The 21265-nt window shown below is 42.5% G+C and overlaps 1 protein-coding gene across 3 annotated transcripts in view; it reads left to right on the top strand.

Annotated features, from left to right (window-relative positions):
* Positions 1–21265, top strand: part of LOC117268254 (thyroid hormone receptor alpha) — a 177382-nt gene that overhangs the window by 56347 nt on the left and 99770 nt on the right. For all 3 annotated transcript variants that reach the window (XM_033644538.2, XM_033644536.2, XM_033644537.2), the window contains one exon: positions 17492–18720. The gene's annotated coding sequence lies outside the window, so the exon portion shown is untranslated. The remainder of the gene's footprint in view (positions 1–17491; positions 18721–21265) is intronic.

Below are 21265 nucleotides of genomic sequence, written 5' to 3'. Positions count from 1 at the left end.
GCGGACTGGGATATCTCCTGTTATCAGGTCGTATCTAAGGTTCGTCCTGTTTACTGTAGCAGTGAATAACGTTTCCATTACATAAGAACCTATACGAGGTGGCAATGATTGTTCCAGGTAATAAATAAACCCTCAGGTGTTACCAAGGAAACCGAGTTAAGGCTTGTAAATGCTTTAGAGTTTGACTGCAGGAAATATAAAAATTTGAATGAATATTCTTATTTTTTTATTTCTTTCGTCGGTGACCATGGTAGACGCGGGATAATGCCCCACAAGGTGTCCATTATCAGTTTTTCACTGCTGACACGCTGCGTACTTATCTCGTATTACAGTTAAACTGTAAGCTCAAACAACACATTCTCATCCCAAGTCGTTACAAATAGTCTCTGTTGGCCGTTCACATCTTAATATTACACACTAAGTGTCCTTCCGCCTCTGCTGTTGACATTCCCGGACGCTGCTACCAATGCCGGGACGTTGGGCAAAAGCACCTGGTGAGATTTAGAAGAAAACATCATGGTTTGGGTCTTCATTTATTCTGGAAGCAAACAGCGGGCTCCAGGGTGAAAGTCCAGGGTTTGTTTGACCCATACACCTCTACCATGGACACATAAGGACATTTTACTTTACTTACAGTACAGTACATCATCCCCCCAGTGGGAACATTTATTGGTCCATTGCAGCGCAGTGCATTCTGGTAGTTGTAGGTTTTCTACCTCTTGATCAAAAGTGAATGTCACATCCCTTCTCTTCAGTTTCTCCTCTAGCAACAATTTCAAAAGTATTTGTGTCTTTCTGCTGCAGAGACAGACACACACGACTTTCACCCAGGAGGCCGGTGTTCACTTCCTGTAAGATTGTAAAGACAAACCCTGTTCTTTTTTCCTAAACCCAACCAGGTGTTTGTGTGTTGAAGGGAAAAAAATGAATTTGCAGTGTTGTACCGATTAAGTGCTTTTATTTTGAAAGAGACTGTATGCAAACTGTACATTTCCTGTGAAAACAGGAGTGTATTTTGAAAACAGACAATGCATGTAACAGGCTGAAGTTGACACGGCGTCCCAGAACATCAACAACCAACACACCTGTTGTATCTTGACATGGAAAGTCAACGACCAAACGTGGTGGTGAAAATGTCACTTGACATTTTCTGCCTTTCAGTCGTCTTAGATTCTGTACAAAGTCATGTTTATATGTGAGATATCCTGTTGGTACTGTACCTATCACCGGCTGCAGCTCAGCAGTGAGATTACAGCATTTGTCTCGTGCTCCATCAGTAAAACGAATATCAGGGAGCACTTGATCCATTAGCATATTTCCCTAGATTTTATTGCAGTTTCTCTGCAGCTCTGTCTGTGTGTTGGTATCCGTCAGATAAAGAGGAGGAGATAAGTTTGCAGGCCGGCTATCACATGTGGGAACGCTCCAGCGAGGCTTCAACACTGTAAGAAAAATATTCATTACACAGCCGTATCAGGAGCAGCACACCACGCCCAGGCTGAAGAGAGAGCCGCCACGTTATCAGGCTTTACTGCCATCTAACTACAGGACACGCTGTATCGTTAAACAGGCTTCACCAGTTCCAGAGGATCACATGTCTCATTGTTTTGCTCTATAGTTTCAATATACTGTATCACCACTGACTGCTCCGTCATCATGGAGCCACGCTCTCACTAACAAGCATGTGATCCTAATTTTACAGCCCAGCTACTCACCAAATTAAAAAATGCACTTATGCAAGCGGTGCTTTAAAGATGCTTTCAGTTACTGCTCTTATCTGTCGGAGCTTTTTTGGAGCCTCTCGTCGTAGAAAAGCTGCTGAAAAACATTTTATTTAGCCTGGTGTGATTGGTGCAGAGTATTGTTTCACTGCTCGGGGAGAAAGGTCTCACACACACACACGCACACACACACTTGGCTGCGTACCCAGAGTTGTTCCTGCAGAGTATGTGTGGGCGGGTTGGTGGGTGTTTTTCTAGGCTTCAAATGCCATCCATGTCCAAAACCGTAGGAGAAAAGAGTCATGAAAAAAAAAAGCCTGTGATGTGAACACTGTGTGACCTCATCGCTACCTGCTGCCAAATCTTGAGACAGAGCTTCAGCCAACAGACCGTGCTCACTACAACACACACACACACACACACACACACACACACGTGTGTACACGATGTTCCAGGTCAGTGTGTCACTCTGTCTTGGTAGTAAAAGACAAGTCAGCAGCTCAGAGACAACGAAAACAAGTTTGTTGATGCCTGGAGGGTCGCTTCCCTTTTTGGTTCCTGCCTGGTCTCTGAGGGCAGAGGTCAGAGGTCAGAGGTCAGGGTCGGATACAGAACAATGACACGCAGCCAGCCTACTCACTATCAGCCAGCCTTAATGCCCAACAGTCTGAATCAAATCAGAATCCTCAGTGAGACTCTGCAGAAATGCTCAAATATAAAAATACCGTTACAGTAAAATGTGGCCTAAGGCTGTGATCAGATTTGTAAAGATGAATGTGTTGTGCAGACGCTGCAGCAGAAATGAGGCTGTAGACAAAAAGGAAAAGCAATAATGTTCCCTGATGGAGATGAGACTCAAGAACCAGCTTCAAACTGTCCGATCAGTCTGAATCTTATTTCTATTCTCTTTATCGATGATGACAGTCGCACATCGCAAAACTGACGTCAGACTCTTCATCTGCGCTCCTGTGGGTCTTTTCCACCGTCACCTTTAGCCACACCGAGTCAAGCCATGCTGCACCTTTTTGCATTTCCATTATCAATTTAGACGCACCGTGCCAGAGATGGATCCTCTCCAGACTGGGTCCAAAAGCTGAGCCACCTGCCAACAAACACCGACATTCACCCGAGAGAGCGGTGTTTGCGTCTCATAAGAGTCTAAAGCCAAACCCTGTTCTTTTTTCCTAAACCCAGCCTTGTGTGTTTGTTGTTGTAGGAAAAAACATCAACTCGTGCTGTTGTACCTACGTTGTGCTTTTATTTTGAAAGAGACTGTATGCAAACGTTAAATTTACTGTGAAAATGAAAGTGTATTTTGAAAGAAGGTAACTTGGGTGTCCCAATATGTCAACAACCAATCAGACCCTCCAGAAAATCGCCATCTTGTGATTGCAATAATTAACGCAAATTCAACGTAAGTCCGCAATATTTGCGGGGGCTTATTACTAATTTTTCAAAAGTTCTGTGATATTTCCGCGATTTCTGCATTTTTCATCATGGCGCATGCAATGTCATTTGAAACATCAAAAAAATCATTTTTTTTTCTCCTTTTGTCATTTGCTGCAATTTCCCGCAAAAAATCACATAAAAAAGCCGCAATTTTTATTTTATTTATTTATTTTTTGGACAAAATTGGCCGCAAATTCAAGGTTTTTTTGCCGCGAGATCCTGGAGGGACTGACCAATGCACTCGGGTTACCTTGCACGTCATATCCCAGCGTGGAAAGTCCACAACCAAACGTTGATATGTGACAAGGACGGAGTGAGAATGTGTTTTAGTAATAAGTCAAATTTGTCTTCACAGGTAAAAATTGAACGTCTTAATGCATCAAATACGCGTTATGATCAGGGATGTTCCTGGCGACTAATTTCCCTGTCGACCAAATGAAAATTTTAATTAAGACTAGTCGACTAGTTTAAAAATGGAAAACACTCAGAAAACAGTCCAAATTTAGCACAATTTATTGTTAAGTATTGTCATTGTCCCCAAAAATGTATTGTTGGGATGGATTGAAACTGAGGGTTTTGGTCCCTGTGTCTGGTTTTAAAAGTCTCATAAGTACAATGGTGAATGAATTGGTTGGTACTTGTCGATGCCTTTAGGTATTTAAATCATTTATATCTTAGAGAGTATCATTTATGTTTGTGTTTTTTATGTCCTTGCTGTTCATTGTTGTGTTGTAATTTTTATGCTGCCGTCTTGGCCAGGTCTCCCTTGAAATCACTGATCTCAATGGGACTAACCTGGTTAAAAATGGGTTATATAAAATAAAATAAAATAAAAATATTGCGTGCATTAAAAGCCATGTTGGATTTTAAATGCTGCTGAAGTACGAGACACTTTGCACCGTGCGGTATGAATGTGAACCAGACAGGTGATTGGTACGTGGCCAAAACGTACTCGCTAACAGGAGCCCACATTGGCCAACGCAGTCTCTGCGTCAGAAAGGGGCGGGTATGTTGACACCAACCAACAGCATGGAAGCTTTAATGCTCTGAGTGTCTTAATACTTCAGAAATGTTCTTGCTAACAGGACATTTTCTGTTGTCTTAAGGAACATTTGACGCATTACGACGTTTATTTTTACCTTTTAAAACTTATTGATACAAACCTCAAAACAGACGTTTGGAGCCCTTCAGCTCTCCATCGTCTGCAGGAGACCAGAGAGAAAGACGTTTTTAAAAGTCCAGTTATTTCACATATTCTTGTGTGTTTTTGTCTCGATTAATCCTTTAAAATGCTGATGGGGGTCTGTTTTTGCACAATACAGTGAGCAGTGCTCGTGATTCATCTTGTGTGGACTGATTAATCAACACGTTGTTTTGGCTCTAACGTCCAAAACTCCTGAAACAGCAGCAGGGTGATGTATGTGGGACCCACCCAAGATAAAATGCATGTTGGAGGGTGGGGGATGTGACGATATGAAGATCATAGACATTTGTCTGCCATCAGATATGTTGCCAAAGTGTTCACTCCACAGTAACGAGACATTTGATCCTGTACATCTTTGTGAACGAGGCTTTTTCCTTTAAAACAAGTATAACAGCTCTATAAACAGCTGCACTGTGCTATAAGATTACATTTACTGGGATATAGGATTTCATTTCTGTTGCCTTCCCATAAGGCCCGTGTTGACCTGCTGCACCGTGCGGCTCTTTGATGTGTTTTAATAGTTTTTGGACAACAGTGCAGCTCTGTGGCACAGAGGGACAATATTCCTCAGACAGTACTTGTTATTAAGATCAATTTGCCTTTCAGCTTTCATGATTTTTTTTTTGCAGTTTGCAGTCGGCCTTATCGTTTAATGTCTTCATTAAGGGACACAAAGGAAATATTTGAAGCATAATCAGGTTGAATTTGGGCCCCGGATCATTTATATTACACGTCTGTCGGGCCGCTGAGCCGCCAGGTCAGCTCCTCCCCGTCTGTCCTCTCTTTTTCATCTATCTCCTTTTCTCACTTTCCAGCAGCCAAGTGGTCGTTCGTTCTGGCGTCGGATGGTCCTTTTTTCACGTTCACAGCCAGTTTGGCAGGAAACCAGCCATCAGCGCGAGAACTCTTTTTTATTCTGACACTCGTACTGTATTTCTGGTAAACTACTGATAGCAGCCGGTACTGTACATCTGTCAGTGGAGCAGGTGGGGGAGGGAAGGATGTCTTCTTGCTGCTTACAGAATGATGCATATTATACAAAATGGTTCTTTCCTCTCATCCCCGCTCCCCCTCGCTCCATCTTCCTTCATGAGATTAATCTTGATGTCTCTTTAATTTGGCGTTTCCTGCAGCCGGTTAATTAGCCCCTCTGCTGAGGTCTCATTTGTTTGCCTGGAGGCTCCTGTGTGTTCAGAACAGACTCCTGCTCCCATGTTTGCTGTAGGTTTTTTTTTTTTTTTTTGCCACAATCTGAAGTAAAAAGAGAAGAAGGAGGAGACAGGTGTGTGTGTGTGTGTGTGAGAACTTCAACTCATCACAGAACAGTTACCAGGCTGACACGATGTATAAGAGTCAGAGTTTGTGTGTGTTTGCTCCTCTGTGGTGGAACAACCCCCCGCCTGGAATCTGATTGGCCCCTGCTGGTGGCCTTCTGACCAAAGTTAGAAGGTGCTTATTAGTTAATTATTATGGATTAATTAATTAAACAAAAAGAGACACATAACACGCAAAAAAGACACAAAACAAATGAAAGGTGACACATAACACGCAAAAAGAGACACAAAACAAACAAAAAGACACATAACAAACAAAAGGAGACACAAAACAAACAAAAAGAGACACAAAACAACCATAAAGAGATACATAACAAACAAAAAGAGACACATAACACGCAAAAAAGACACAAAACAAACGAAAGGAGACACATAACATGCAAAAAAGACACAAAACAAACAAAAAGAAACATAACAAACAAAGGAGACACATAACACACAAAAAAGACACAAAACAAACGAAAGGAGACACATAACATGCAAAAAAGACACAAATCAAACGAAAGGAGACACATAACACACAAAAAAGACACAAAACAAACAAAAGGAGACACATAACATGCAAAACAGACACAAAACAAACGAAAGGAGACACATAACATGCAAAAAAGACACAAAACAAACGAAAAGAGACACATAACACGCAAAAAAGACACAAAACAAACAAAAAGAGACACAAAACAAACGAAAGGAGACACATAACAAACGAAAGGAGACACATAACACGCAAAAAAGACACAAAACAAACGAAAGGAGACACATAACATGCAAAAAAGACACAAAACAAACAAAAAGACACATAACAAACAAAGGAGACACATAACAAACGAAAGGAGACACATAACACACAAAAAAGACACAAAACAAACGAAAGGAGACACATAACATGCAAAAAAGACACAAAACAAACAAAAAGAGACACAAAACAAACAAAATGAGACACAAAACAAACGAAAGGAGACACAACACGCAAAAAAGACACAAAACAAACAAAAAGACACATAAACACAATGAGACACAAAACAAACGAAAGGAGACACATAACAAACGAAAGGAGACACATAACACGCAAAAAAGACACAAAACAAACGAAAGGAGACACAAAACACGCAAAAAAGACAAAACAAACGAAAGGAGACACATAACACGAAAAAAAGACATAACAAACGAAAGGAGACACATAACACGCAAAAAAGACAAAACAAACGAAAGGAGACACATAACATGCAAAAAAGACAAAACAAACGAAAGGAGACACATAACATGCAAAAAAGACACAAAACAAACAAAAAGACACATAACAAACAAAGGAGACACATAACACGCAAAAAAGACAAAACAAACGAAAGGAGACACATAACATGCAAAAAAGACACAAAACAAACAAAAAGACACATAACAAACAAAGGAGACACATAACAAACAAAGGAGACACATAACACACAAAAAAGACACAAAACAAACGAAAGGAGACACATAACATGCAAAAAAGACACAAAACAAACAAAAAGAGACACAAAACAAACAAAATGAGACACAAAACAAACGAAAGGAGACACATAACACGCAAAAAAGACACAAAACAAACGAAAGGAGACACATAACAAACGAAAGGAGACACATAACACGCAAAAAAGACAAAACAAACGAAAGGAGACACATAACAAACGAAAGGAGACACATAACACACAAAAAAGACACAAAACAAACGAAAGGAGACACATAACATGCAAAAAAGACACAAAACAAACAAAAAGAGACACAAAACAAACAAAAGGAGACACATAACACGCAAAAAAGACACAAAACAAACAAAAAGACACATAACAAACAAAATGAGACACAAAACAAACGAAAGGAGACACATAACATGCAAAAAAGACACAAAACAAACAAAAAGAGACACAAAACAAACGAAAGGAGACACATAACAAACGAAAGGAGACACATAACACGCAAAAAAGACACAAAACAAACAAAAAGAGACACAAAACAAACGAAAGGAGACACATAACAAACAAAGAGACACATAACACGCAAAAAAGACACAAAACAAACAAAAAGAGACACAAAACAAACGAAAGGAGACACATAACAAACAAAGAGACACAAAATGATCATAAAGTGATGATAAATGATCACATAAACACACAAAACAACCACAAGTCATTAGATGACCATAAAGTGATATAATATGACCACAAAGACACAAAAAACAAAGTGATGCAAAACACCCACAGAGACACAAAATAATCAAACACAGGCACAAAATGGCCACAAAGACACACAGACAGACCGTAAAGTTAGTTTATTATTATTTGAAAGGGACAGTGCAAGTTAATGAAGATCACCATATGAGTAATACAATGACGTAAACATGCCAGATTGTAGCCATTGGCTAATTTCCATGTGTTGTCCCTAGCAGATGTTCCCTAGGTAAAACACAAATAAAAACCTAAAGTGCTGCAGACGACCTCAAAGGGACACAAAATAAATACCAAGAAACATAAGATGACCATAAAGTGATGCTAAGTGACCACACACAGACACAAAACCACCAAAGAGAGGTAGAAAAGAACTGCGCAGAGATACAAAAGGAAAACAAAAATCCACATTACACCTTGCATTAAAATGCGTTTCGGGTGATCAGATAAAAATCAGATAGTGCTCGACCACAAATGCACCCTGAACACATCGAGGACTGATTGTGATTGGATCAGCCAAACACCTCCGGAGGTGGTCAGGGACGCACTACTCTCACAGGACAGTCCTGACTGCATCCTTGATCCAGATCGTCCTCTGGACAGTAAACCTGAAATAAAAGCTGCTGCAGAACAAAACAGAACTCTCTGTTTTTCCTCTTCATGGTTCCAGGTGATCAGGACTGATCAGGACTTCTACGCCTGCTTCAGAAAGCAAGCTAAGGTCCAGACTGTAGTGCAGCTCTACGGATGGCTGATGTCTTCTTTTAATGTTTTGTTTTGTTGTGTCGGATCCAAATAAACTCTATTAGATCTCCATGTGGACTCTTCAGACACATATTAGTATCAGGTGTAATGGCGTGGTCACACATGACCAACTGTAGGCGAGTGACAAACGCCTGCAGAGGCTCAATTTGTGCTGAATGTGGGTGGTGCGTGATGTGACTGACGCAGATAGCTAATAAAAACATCTAAATATGTTGTTATTTGTACATTTTTAACTACATTAAATTCCATGCCTCCTGATTCACTGCAGCCAGGCAGCGTCTCTCGTGTGGTTAAACACACGTCTCCTCCACACAGGCACCGACATCGCCGGTCAAAGTTCACCAAAGTTGGGACGCAGTGTGAAGTGAATGTTTTACACCCTTCTTACACACTCATGCTGGCTTGACTTGGTGTGGTTTGACTTAGCACGTTAGCACATTTCATGTTCTGGAGTCTCACCAATAAAAGCTACCCATTATTTTATCATGTAAAAGCTTTTATTGTGAAGCAGCAAAATGAGGAAACGTGAGGTTTTCATTAGCAGTAATTAAACACGACCCCTTTATGGCTTAAAGCAAAAGAAAAAATAACAGATATCTAAAGTACAAAAAGGAGGCAGGAGAGAAATCAAACTCCAGACCATAGAGATTCAGTCAGAGTTTGGCTAACGTTAGGTTACTATCACTGTTTTTTACACTTGGTATTTGGAAGAGCTGCAAAATATTTAAAGGGAAATTTCGGTTTATTTCAACCTGTCTCCTATCGTCCTAAATTTGTTTCAAGTGACTAGTGACATAAAAATAATAGTTAGCATGTTAGCCGTTAGCCTAGATACAGCTGGGGCGCATAGTAGCGTCAGACCTGTTAAAACGTAAGTGAACGGGCAACCTTCAAGTGCAAAGTTAGTCCACTAAACAAGCTTTTTTTCCACAAAGACCGCCTCATATCGTTAGGATAAATGTCAGAGGACATATAGAAAACCACATGTAAACGTGTTGTCTTACCTTACCGGTGTGCTGCCATGTTTGTTTACCATCTAGCTCTGCTTTCCAAAGTGAAATATATCTGGCGAGCTCTAGATAAAGCCCAGCTGGATACTACTCCAGGTGGAGGTGTCTCGTCCTCGGTCACATCCAGACCTTGAAAATAAGGCTGCAACCGGTCCCATTCCTTGCAACAGAGGCATTCCTCTTCTGTGGGCACTGGGGCACAGCATTCACAGGTACACCACCAATCTCCAGAGCTACGCAGCCTTGCAGCAGCCATTACTCCTCTCTTGTCCTCTACCTGTTGCGCCTCTCTCTCTCTCCTCCGTTCTTCAATTTCACGAAGCTTCAAACTCTGCAAAATCAAATTCCTCCTCCACAAAGTCGAAGTCTGGCAAAAAGTCAGACATTATTCTATAAATCTTTCATAAAATAAATGAATGAACTTTTCAGGCTACTGTCCGGTTCTGCCTACCAGCTGGTAAACAAACATGGCAGCACACCGGTATGGTAAGACAACACGTTTACATGTCGTTTTCTATATGTTCTCTGACATTTATCCTAACGATATGAGGCGGTCTTTGTGGGAAAAAAGCTTGTTTAGTGGACTAACTTTGCACTTGAAGGTTGCCCATTCACTTACGTTTTAACAGGTCTGACGCTACTATGTGCCCCGGCTGTATCTAGGCTAACGGCTAACATGCTAACTATTATTTTTATGTCACTAGTCACTTGAAACAAATTTAGGACGATAGGAGACAGGTTGAAATAAACCGAAATTTCCCTTTAACTGGCTGACGTATACTGTCGTGCAGAAGCGAGCAGTAAAGCTCCGTAGAGCTGATCGCCCTCCTCATAAACTTGACAATGCTTTTCCATGTTTTTTGTAGCCAGCAAGGCTAGCTAACAGGCTAACCTCTAGGGTTGGGTACCGTTCATAACCGAACCGATACGATACCGGTACCGGTATCTGGAATTCGGTACCGGTACCAAAAGGTACCCTATTTCGGTACTTTTTAACCCTATGGGCCCTAGGCCTTTTTGGGGTATTTTTACTGCCTTTACTTTTAAGCTCATATCACAGTCATTATAAAGGCTACATACACATGCTATATCTTGTTTTTTTTTTTTCAGGACAATGTGGGCTAACCAGATTTGTCAGATCATTACATGTCCTTCTGTGTGCCTGTATTTTATATTAATTTTTATATCAATGAAAAAAACAAATCTGTGTGATTAAATTGTTACATTTTTACATGTATCTCACCACAGCAAGTTGGAATAAGACATATTCTGCCATATATGAAGAGGGGAGACTCTCTGGAATCTGGCAATATAAGAACCATGATAGTGGGACATTCTGTCACTTCACAGCTGTCCAAAACATGTGGTTTGTGCCAGGCGGACATGATTGCCAGTATTTTTTCATTATTGCAAGAAATTCCATTGACTCATTCACAAGTCAAAAATGTGTTTTATCTGAAAGAAACATGCAATATTTACATCTAAGATCATAGAAAAATAGTCAACCAAGTGCAATGATGTCCTCCAAGATAATATTTGTTTTTCAGTTTCAGATATATACTGGGGGGACATTTTGGGCATTGGGGGGGGGGGGGGGGGGGACACGTGTCCCCCTCAATGTATATGGTGACTACGGCCCTGTCAGCATGCAGTTGTCTGTGTGCACAAAGGTGAAGTGTGCTTGTCTTGTCATACAAAGTTTGATGGAGTGTCAACTGGACAATATGGAGATATTTGCATCTTGAAAGCCGGACTACAAATGTGGATAGACAGGGAGAAACACACACAAGCCTAAGACGTGGTAAGATACGATATTCCTCACTATATGAAGTGACTGATAACAAGATCTGTATAATGGATTGTAAAGAAATTCGTCAGGTTTTTATTTTGTAGACAATTGATCTGTATTTATAGCGTGATGGGATGACAGCACAATGTGTGTGGTCCTGCGCTTTCATGTGATGTGTGGCATTTCTGTGCGAGGAGCCTGCATTCACGAGTAATCCATCCAACAGTAATGTGTGTGCAAAGCTGTATGAAAGCTCTGTTATACATCATTTTATTGTAAATTTATCAATTGTTTTCACTGTGAAAACATTGCATTACCGACAAGTGCTTGGCCTTGTCAGAAAGCTACAGTTCTGCTGTTTCCGCTGATATGCGTGGCTTCTCGCTATGATGCACAGTCGCGGAGAAAATCCACAGAGAAGAACGGGTATGAATTTGGACGCACTATGCGTCGTTCGGGCCCATAGTCTAAACTTCTCAGTTTCAACATTTAGGAACAGTGCTGCACGTTAACTTTTGTCTGCACATTTTTTTTGTCGCCATTGTTGCTGAGTCTGAGGTGCGAGTCACGCGCTCTTCACTCTGCCTCCACCTCAGGTACCGAAATTTGGCACCGATTCACCGACGTGAATCGGTACTCGTAGTACCGACGTGAATCGGTACCAAGTACAAAAAGTACCGAGTTTCGGTACCCAACCCTACTAACCTCACTATTAAATGTTAACTCAATCGCTATTAAATACTATCAATAATTTGTGTAAAGATAACTGAGAAAAGTGAAGTAACTAACGACCGCTTACCAAAAGTGGACGTTTGTGCCAAATTTGGAAAAAATCCCTCACGGTGTTCTTTAACTATTATATTCACGAGAACAGGACGGACGGATGCACAACCCAAAAACATGCATGAAAATGACCAGCTTGCCGCCCCCATGCAAAGCCACCCCTGCTGGGTGGACATCGAGTTCACTCCTGGTTTAATTGAAAATGTTTTGGAGTGTGTGAGAGCGAGTGTGTGACTGTACTGTAGGAGTTTCTGTATCCGCCTGTCCTTTCCACTGTGATGTATGGACGAGTGGTTCTACAGTTTGAGGGTTAAGAGTGCTCGAAGCTCAGCCAGGCAGAGAGAACGTATTCAGATAAAAACGCTCACCGTGAGTCTCTAATATGTTCTTAAAATGGAGGACAGACCTTGACTCTGATGGAGCATCGGTCGCCACCACTTAACAGAGCAGTGGAGCCTCCACTTGTGCGTGTTCGTGTGTGTCTTGAGCATGAACATATGTGTTTGTCTGTATAAGAAAGGACCCACACAAAGAGATGTATGTGTGTGTGACAGAGACCCAACCCAAGAGCAGCTTGCACAGATGGAGGAAGATTAACAGGGAATGTGTGTGTGCGTCTGTACATTGTGTGCCTTCAAATGTGGGTTGCCAACAATAGATTTCCACCCAGTAGCTGCTTTGCATACTGAACAAGTACTGTGGCTTTTGTTATTTCAGAATGAACTCTGTGCATTTTGTTATTGGCTTCTGTCAGCGCTGCGGAGCCTCTGTGACATGCAGAAACACAACATCATTGCACGCTGCTGCTTCAGTTTTGTTCCCACGTCTGAATCACTTTTCTTGTGCCAGCATGTCTTTGACAACTCGTACATGGCACAGAAGATATCTTCCATTTGTCTGCACCTAATTGCGACCAAGAGCCATCACGGCTTGACAGATGTTCTTAACTATGATTAGGAGTATTTTCGTGATCCACGCAGTAAGTGCTTCGCCACTCCTGATGCGCTGAACCTTACCGCTGTGTCCGTAATTACAGGAGAAAAATACCAAATAACACTGGGTAAGAACAAACCCTCGGCCCTGTCATGACTCAGAAAAATAGAAACGACTTTCTTAACATCCAACCTCTCCTCTTGCATTATGCATTGCATCATGCCTCTGCCCTGTGTTGCTGCTTGGTAACTGTTGTTTTTTTAAACTTCCATCTGTCTTTTTTCTGGCTTCGGCTCAAAGTGGTAGCGAATCTAGACGGGCTAAATCGAGGGCACCTGGACGAGTTCCGCCTCTCATCCAAAAGGCCTCTTCAGTTCTGGTTGACTGGAAGTTATTTATAGCTGGAGGAGGCATAAACCTGCAGCCCTGTCCTGTCTGTCCTAAGCCCCTCCCACCAGACGACAGTAACTCAGTGTTTCCCATACATTGATTCATTTCATCTGTTTTGTTGTACAGGTGCACACAGCTCATTCTCTCAGCCCCTCCTTGCCCTGCTCTGTCTCAGTTTATCAGACCACTAATGAGACATGGATTAGCTGCTAGACACCCCACAGTCCCTCCACCTCACTCCCCGCCACTGTGGACTCCTTCCCGGGAGGAGAGCTGACAGCAGCTCAGGAGACCAACCTCCTATTTGGTGGCTTGAATTCAACTAGGGCAAACCCCCATGGCTGGGTGTCACTGCAGGCTGGTGGCAAGCAGCAGCGCCGGGTCCAACCTGTGTAACAGCTGCAGCAGGAAGTTTGCTGATTTGGCGGGAGAGTCTGTGGAGCTGAGGTTTGTGCTGGCTGGATTTGAGTTGCTGTGGTTGTTGATTTAGGGGCCAACTCCTAAAGTGCTGCTGGCTTTACTCCTGGTGAGGTGGTCTGTAGTGGCAGGGAGTGAGGCGGACGACACACTGTGGTTCAAGGCTCTAGTTAACGTTAGCTACATAAATGTGAAGCTGAAGCCACAGCTTTGAGCACTTGGCTCTGGTTAGCAGAAGGCTGAACTATTAGCAACATCTTCTCTCCACTTCTGAAACTTCTTGCTGATATTGACGTGGATTATTTTGTTCAGTGTCAAGGTACTTTCACACCTGCCCTGTTTGGTAGGGTTCAGTTGAACTCAACTTCATTTGCCCCCTCAGTGCGGTTCATTTGTGCAGGTGTGAACACACCAAAACAACCAGACTGAGACCTTCTTGAAGAGGTGGTCTTGGTCCGGTTCCAAAGGAACTCTGGTGCGGTTGGTTTGTGGTGAGAAGGTGTTCCGACCTGGATGTGAAGCAACTGCAGTCACATGACACATTGTTTGGGTTAAACATGAGCATGTTACAGTCCTGGAGGATTATTAATGTGCACCTCCTCCTGTACTGCCTTAATATGCACATTCAGCACATCCAATGCATCAAAACATTGTTTTCTAGTTGGAGCCGCGCCTCGTTTTCAAACTGTATGCTTTGACTAAAATGAACAATGACAGCAATATAGTCCACGATGAGCAGCGCTAAAATCAACCTGCGTAGTTGTCCCTCCATTGTGACATTAGAAAGTGTCACATTTATCTTGCAAGTGTACTCTTCTTCAACGTTTGCTTTACTTCCTGGATTTTTCCCACATGGAAATTCTGACCAATCAAGAGCAGCTTTCTCACACAAGGCATTTGATCTGGTCCTCTTGTAAATGCTGCCGTGAGAACACGAACCAACTCTAGGCAATTATACAACTTTGGAACAACATGAGTCCCTGATTCAGACCAAAGCAGACCACTCTAGGGCTTAGAGCACCCACAGACTCTCTTTTTGATCAGTCTATCTTTGCTTTGCAGTGTCGGCAGTCGTTCCAAATGCTGGAACAGCAACTTTCTCTGCAGGATTCTCCTCCGTTGATTCAGACTTTCACAATCTGAAGGGACGTGCAGGCACATCTGCATCTGTAGAGTAGCCAGTAGGAACGCCGTCTCTTTGAAGTGATTTGCCAAAGAATCTGTCACTGGCGAGATTTTCTAAAGCCTGAAAACTGAGCCAAGAGGAGCTGCAGAAGTCTAGTTCTCACTTGAATTACAATATGCTCTGAGTTTATTATGGGATTTTTACCCAATGAAAATGAAAATAAACTGCACATCCAAGATTTAACCTCTGTAGGGTCCTGTTATTCTTAAAAATATTTGTAAAATGAAGGGAGGCTTTAAATGCCTGGGACCCTCCTCCGGTCGATCAGGACTGATGAAGTCTTTTATATAAGCGAGGAAATGAACAGGGGTAGCAAAGTATCCTCCTGGGGTCACCTGATGGTCCCAGGTAAGTTTGGATATGTAATCCCATTCGATGTGTTGTGTCTGCCTGGGGTTCTCCTCCCAGTTCGACATTAGGCTTGGGTGCTATTTATTTTTCATACCTTTATACCTTCCTGGCATTTCACTGGGCTTTATGGTATATCACGGTATATGACCTGAATTCAAGTCTCTCTTTTGCCAAACTAAGACGAGCTTAATCGCCTTGTGAACTCATTGTAAAACCCTCTTTGCTCAAACTGGACGGAAACTAGATGAAACTCACCAAAACCGTCCTTCTGTTGTTCCAATAATCACCAACTCTGGTCTGGTCAAAATAAACTTCTCAGAGTTAGATGTGTAAATAATCTGGCTGTACACGTGGTTTTACCTCACTGTGTCTCTCTACTGTAGCTGGCCGGCTTCTCGGTAGTCCTCTAACATTATCCCCACCACCAGCAGTCACCATCTCTCTTAGCTCAGCTGCTTGCTCCACCAGTAGATACTGACCTCTGGTGGTTCGTGCTGTGAACTGCGTCACCTCAATACAGCATTTCCATATCAGTTCAATAGAAAGAAGAACATCTGTATTTTGGTGGTCTTTAAAATCGTACCGTCATGATTTGAAAGGACCATAGAATACTGTGATACCACCCAAGCATACTAGACATGCCTTTACACTTCATCTCACCCTAGACCCCGAGACACCTGAGCTCCATGACATGGGTTAGCAGGTGTTTCACATTGCAAACAGAGCATCACAGTGTTTTCCAACGGAGCACCATGGTTTCAGCCATCGAGGGCTGCCTTTCCAACAGCTTCATACTGTGCTGCAGATTGTCCAGTTGCACGCTGGTGGTCAGAATCTGATGATCTGTGAGCAGGGTACAAAATTAGCACCACCCACCAGCCAAATGCTGGACAAATACACAAGTGGCTGGTAGATCTGATTCACTCACCAGCTCAAAAAGACAATGGTAGCTTATTGAGTGGCTGGTAAAATTTGATCTTTCATTAACATTTGGCTGCTGAGCAAAATGAAAGTTTTGCACCAATTTTTTTCTGAAAGTTTGGGTGCAGCTCAGAGACTGCATCCTCACTGGAGACATGACAGCATTGGTCTTTAGTTAAAATACCTCAAGGGACCAAAAGTTCCAGTTCTTTGACAGGGACCTTTAGTGGTGGTGCAATTATGACGGTTATCTCTCAGAAGCAGAGGTGCAACATCGTTATAATGCTGCAGAACCTCTTGGAGAGACGATCACAGTGGATAATTGGGCCGTCAAGACGTGACTGACTTCAGAGAACACAGTTTACTTCCTGAACCCTACATAGAGTTAACATTGGTTTTATTTAACCTACCATGATCTTTCCCTGACCTTTGCAGTCATCTTTGCTCCTAAAACTTAACAAATCTCAACCGCAGTATAGTTTAGTCTAATCCTAATGTTTCAGGTCTAAATGAACATTTGTTTAACATGTTGCTGCCTCAAAGTGGCTTCTCACCGGGCTGTTGGTGATTATTTGGTACTTTAACTTTGTAGTGTTGTGATAAAAGCAAACAAAACTGTCCACACACCATTAAACTCTTTATTATACTCCGAAACTTTTTGTTCTTTGGATTTTGGAATCCTAATAACGTTAGCATGTTGTATTTGTGGGGAAAATGCTGCGAGTTATAATGAAGTTGTCTCTATTAAGCCATGTTTATTGTGTGTTTGTGTGTTTTGAATCAACTAAACTTCACAGAACCCGCCGCCAACTAGTGTTCTGGAGGTGTGACTGCAGAGTGACGCAGTGTAAATCCTGCTTAAATCTGAAGAACTTGCTGAGTTTGAAATCACCAAATTGAGCTCCAATATTCGATCAGAGATTCTGTCCGTGAAAATCACAAACTGACTCTCTGATGAAGGACATCCTGATATTTTTAATAATACATGTGCTGTGGTCAGATTCTAACCCGTCTCTGTGTGTTGTCTCCTGCAGGTGAAGCCCCTGATGACACCTACCGGTGCGTGTTAGGAGCCAGAGCGGAGCATCGACTCCTTCAGATGGACTCTGGGAAAAACCACCAGCATTCTCTCTCAAAAAAGACATAAGACAGAAGAATCTAGTCGAGACTGATACAACACTACTTCACCTCCCGCTGTCCTCTCCTCGTCCTCCGATCCAATCAGAGAACACCTCCTCTGCTCTCTACCTCCCACAGAAATAGGAAAGGAAGAAAACAAAACAAGTGAAAGCAATTTATTAGCTGTTCCTCTTCTTCTCTTCGTGCAACATTTCTCCATTTACCTCAGGGATTCTCTCCCACTGCCTACCTCCTCCACCGAAACAGCCAACCCAGTGACTGGAACACAGAGCAAAAACACACCTGTGACCTCTCGCTGCTGTTACCATGACAACCTGTATTGCCTCTGAAGCTCTCTTCACTGCAACCGTGACGACCAGCAATGACCTTGGACCTCTTACCACCTGCCAGCTCAGACCTGCTCACTGCCTAAATCGTACTGATCCACACTTGTAGCCTGGAGCTCGGGCTCGTTATTACCGCAAGGAAAAGTGTCATATTGCCAGAGCGGCAGCTACACACTCACAATAGCCTCACACACCCTCTGTACAATAAACCTGGCAGGAAACTATATACCTCAGCAGACTCTCAAGGACTTCTACTGAAGGGAACTTTTCAACAACAGCGTTCACTATCCTGGTGCTTCGGTCCACACACAGCAGGAAACACATGCTCACCAGCCTGGTGCTTCAATCTACCCAGTAGACGACTCACTTCAGCATCTTCCATTTGCCTTAGAGGCAGGAGTATAGCAACAGTAGCCAGGGAGGCCTCCAGAGAAGCAGAGAGAGACTCAGGAGTCCTTCCTGGCAGGCAACTTCATTTCATATGCTTCTCAGCAAAGTCACATCATACACACGCCTCCCCATCTAAGCAGTAGCATAAATCAGCAATTGCCCAAGAGGCCTTCGGAGATCACAGAAGAGACTCAGAAGCACCCCCTGCCTTGAGCTTCACCCTGTGACGCCTCCAGAGAAGTAAAGCTACCCACAGAGCGGCGCAAGTTCTGGGGAGCCTCAGCGGCTTTTCTGACTCTGGAGGGAAGTCACACAGAATAAAGAAGTCCCAGGCAGATTTAACTCAGCGCACTATGAGCCTCGGAAAGTCAGAAGAGTAAACACGGAGATCCATGAAGAATGCAGCGGTGAGTTCCCTTTTTATTTTGTTTACCAGCATGCTTTGCTCACACTGTCCCTCCCCTCAGTAACAAGAGGCTCTGCAGGCTCGTCCACTTCTTCTCTTGCTCTCATCTCTTGTTACTGTACTCGAATGAATACAAGAAAAAAAGTTTTCCTGTTTTTCATCTCTTATCTTTTCAGTTCTTTGCATCATAACTGGCATTTAAATGGCATTTCTGCCTTATTAGATGATACAGAGTGGAGACAGACAGGAGATTAAGAGAGATGGAAAGAGTGCTTTGCAGTAAAGGTCATTAAGCGCTGCAGAAACACGTCTTTGCAAAGAAACCTCATACTGAAGAGATTTGGCGTGAAATGCAAGTCTGTGGGAAGTTTGTAGCTGGAAGCATCCCTAACTGAGGGTGAGACGTAAACTTATCTCGCCATGCTTCAGTTGGTGCATGTTCGCGGTAAACAAGGTTTGGTCTGCTGAAAAAGTCATATCCCACATTTATGGTCAACGGTTTTGGAGATTTTATCTCTTACGATAGACGTCATGTCTTCAGTCTGTCCACAGAGAGGTGAGAAAGTGTTCAGTGTGGTCTGAGGTTTTAAACTTTAAACACATTACAGTAGATTTTTACCCACACAGGGATGGTGATGTTGGTCTGTCTGTTGGTGCTTTGGTTCAGATTAGGGCTGGATGATATGGACAAAAACTCGTATCTGGGTATTCACTGGTGATACATGAATTTATATCTCAGTGTTTTCTACACAATTGGCTCGAGGTGTCACAAGCAGTTTTATAAAAACAGACTGTGATCAAAATAAAATGCAAAGACAGAGATTTTATTCCCCTGTTTGAAAATATACAGCTGCACAACAGTTACACCTCCGAAACACTAGTTGGCGTTGAGGTTTCTGTGAAGTGCTGTAAAGTGCAGTTGATTCAAAACACACATTAAACACACGTTAAACACACATTAAACACACATTAAACATGGCTTAATAGAGACAGTTTCAAACACAAATCAGCTTCACTATAACTCGCAGCATTCACAGACAAACACTTGTCTTTATCTGGACACATTTTCCCCACAAATACAACAGGCTAACGTTATTAGCACAAGCCTGTGGCATTTTACATTGTATTAATTAGCCTAGCAGCTAGCAGACTTCTCCTCTGCTCATATGAAGCCAGGGACAACAGCAACATTTAACAAAGGTAACGTTACATAATTCAGCTCCATTACAACTCACAAGGTTCACTGACAAAACAACTGTCTTATACTAAACACGTTTTCCAAACAAATACAACATGCTAATGTTATTAGCACAAGCCTATGGCATTTTAGATTGTATAAATTAGCTTAGCGGCTAGCCGAAATTTCCTCTCTTATATGAAGCCAGGGACAACAGCAGCATTTAACAAAGGTGACGTCACAAAAATCGGGCTCCATTACAACTCACAAGGTTCAGTAACATTGTTAACACTGTGCTACATTACAGAGAAATACAAACCGTACTAATGAACCTTCATTAATATAGGCCTATATTTTATCTCCAAGTGCACGTCACACACTGAGCGAGCCGCCTGTTAATGACGCTGTGGGCTAATGGGCATGTAGCTACTTCCATGTTTCAGATGATACGTCATGTTTGTAGTCGACCAATGAAGATGAGTTTACATATCACCTTGGGTTCGTCCTTCACCTTCTCAAAATGATCCCACACTTTGGATTTCCTGCCCGACATGTTATTAACTAGCCTGTGGAATAACCGCAGGTACCAGCCCTGGAGATTAACCTGACGAGGACACTTTCTGTGTCTGTCCTTTCAAAGTAAAGTCACACGTGGTCCAGTCATATAGGTTTGGATTTATTTTGACAAGGTGCAGCTCCTGATAGAGTTTCACATTTGATTTTTTTTTTTCCCTGCAACTAAGCGACCAATGAAATCTTGCCGACTAATGAGCTTTGTGGTCGACTGTCAGGGTGCAGCCCTAATAGTTACTGTGATGTCACCAATTTGATTGTGGACTCCTGTTTTAAAGCCAATCAGAGGCAGAGGAGGGCGGGTCTTGCCAAGAAAAGCCAATAGCGAAGCAGCAAGCAGAGTAAACTGAAGGATTAGTATGTGATGTCATACAGGAAGTGCTTCCCTCATCTGTATGCCTTGGTGTGGCGCTGGCATCAGTCACATGACTTACCCTCAGTTTTAGGGTGGAGCTTTTCCTGGGGGAAAAAGCTTCTGCGCTACTCAGTCAATTAATTAACTTCACTACTGAAAAGCTATTTGACTCAGGAGGTAGTGATGTCACCATCACGCTGCTGAGAACTGGAGTGAAGTTATTTTGCCCTGATCTGATTTGTATTGTTATCTAGTTGTCGCTCTCACATTAAACCCCAATAACTGCATCAGTGATGGACTTCATGTTTGGAATTCTCAGGAAAGAAACTGGGACTGTTCTGGAATATTCAAGTTTGTCTTGCAGGAGGAGGCGTGGAGTTTCAGCGGGAACATCAGGGCGTTCCACAGCGGACATAACGAGTCCAAAATCATCGTCAGTTA

Source organism: Epinephelus lanceolatus, chromosome 18 (assembly GCF_041903045.1).
Source record: "Epinephelus lanceolatus isolate andai-2023 chromosome 18, ASM4190304v1, whole genome shotgun sequence".
In the NCBI taxonomy this organism is placed as follows: Eukaryota; Metazoa; Chordata; class Actinopteri; order Perciformes; family Serranidae; genus Epinephelus; species Epinephelus lanceolatus.
The sequence above is the reverse complement of the archived record's forward strand: the minus strand, read 5'-3'. Positions and strand labels throughout refer to the sequence as shown.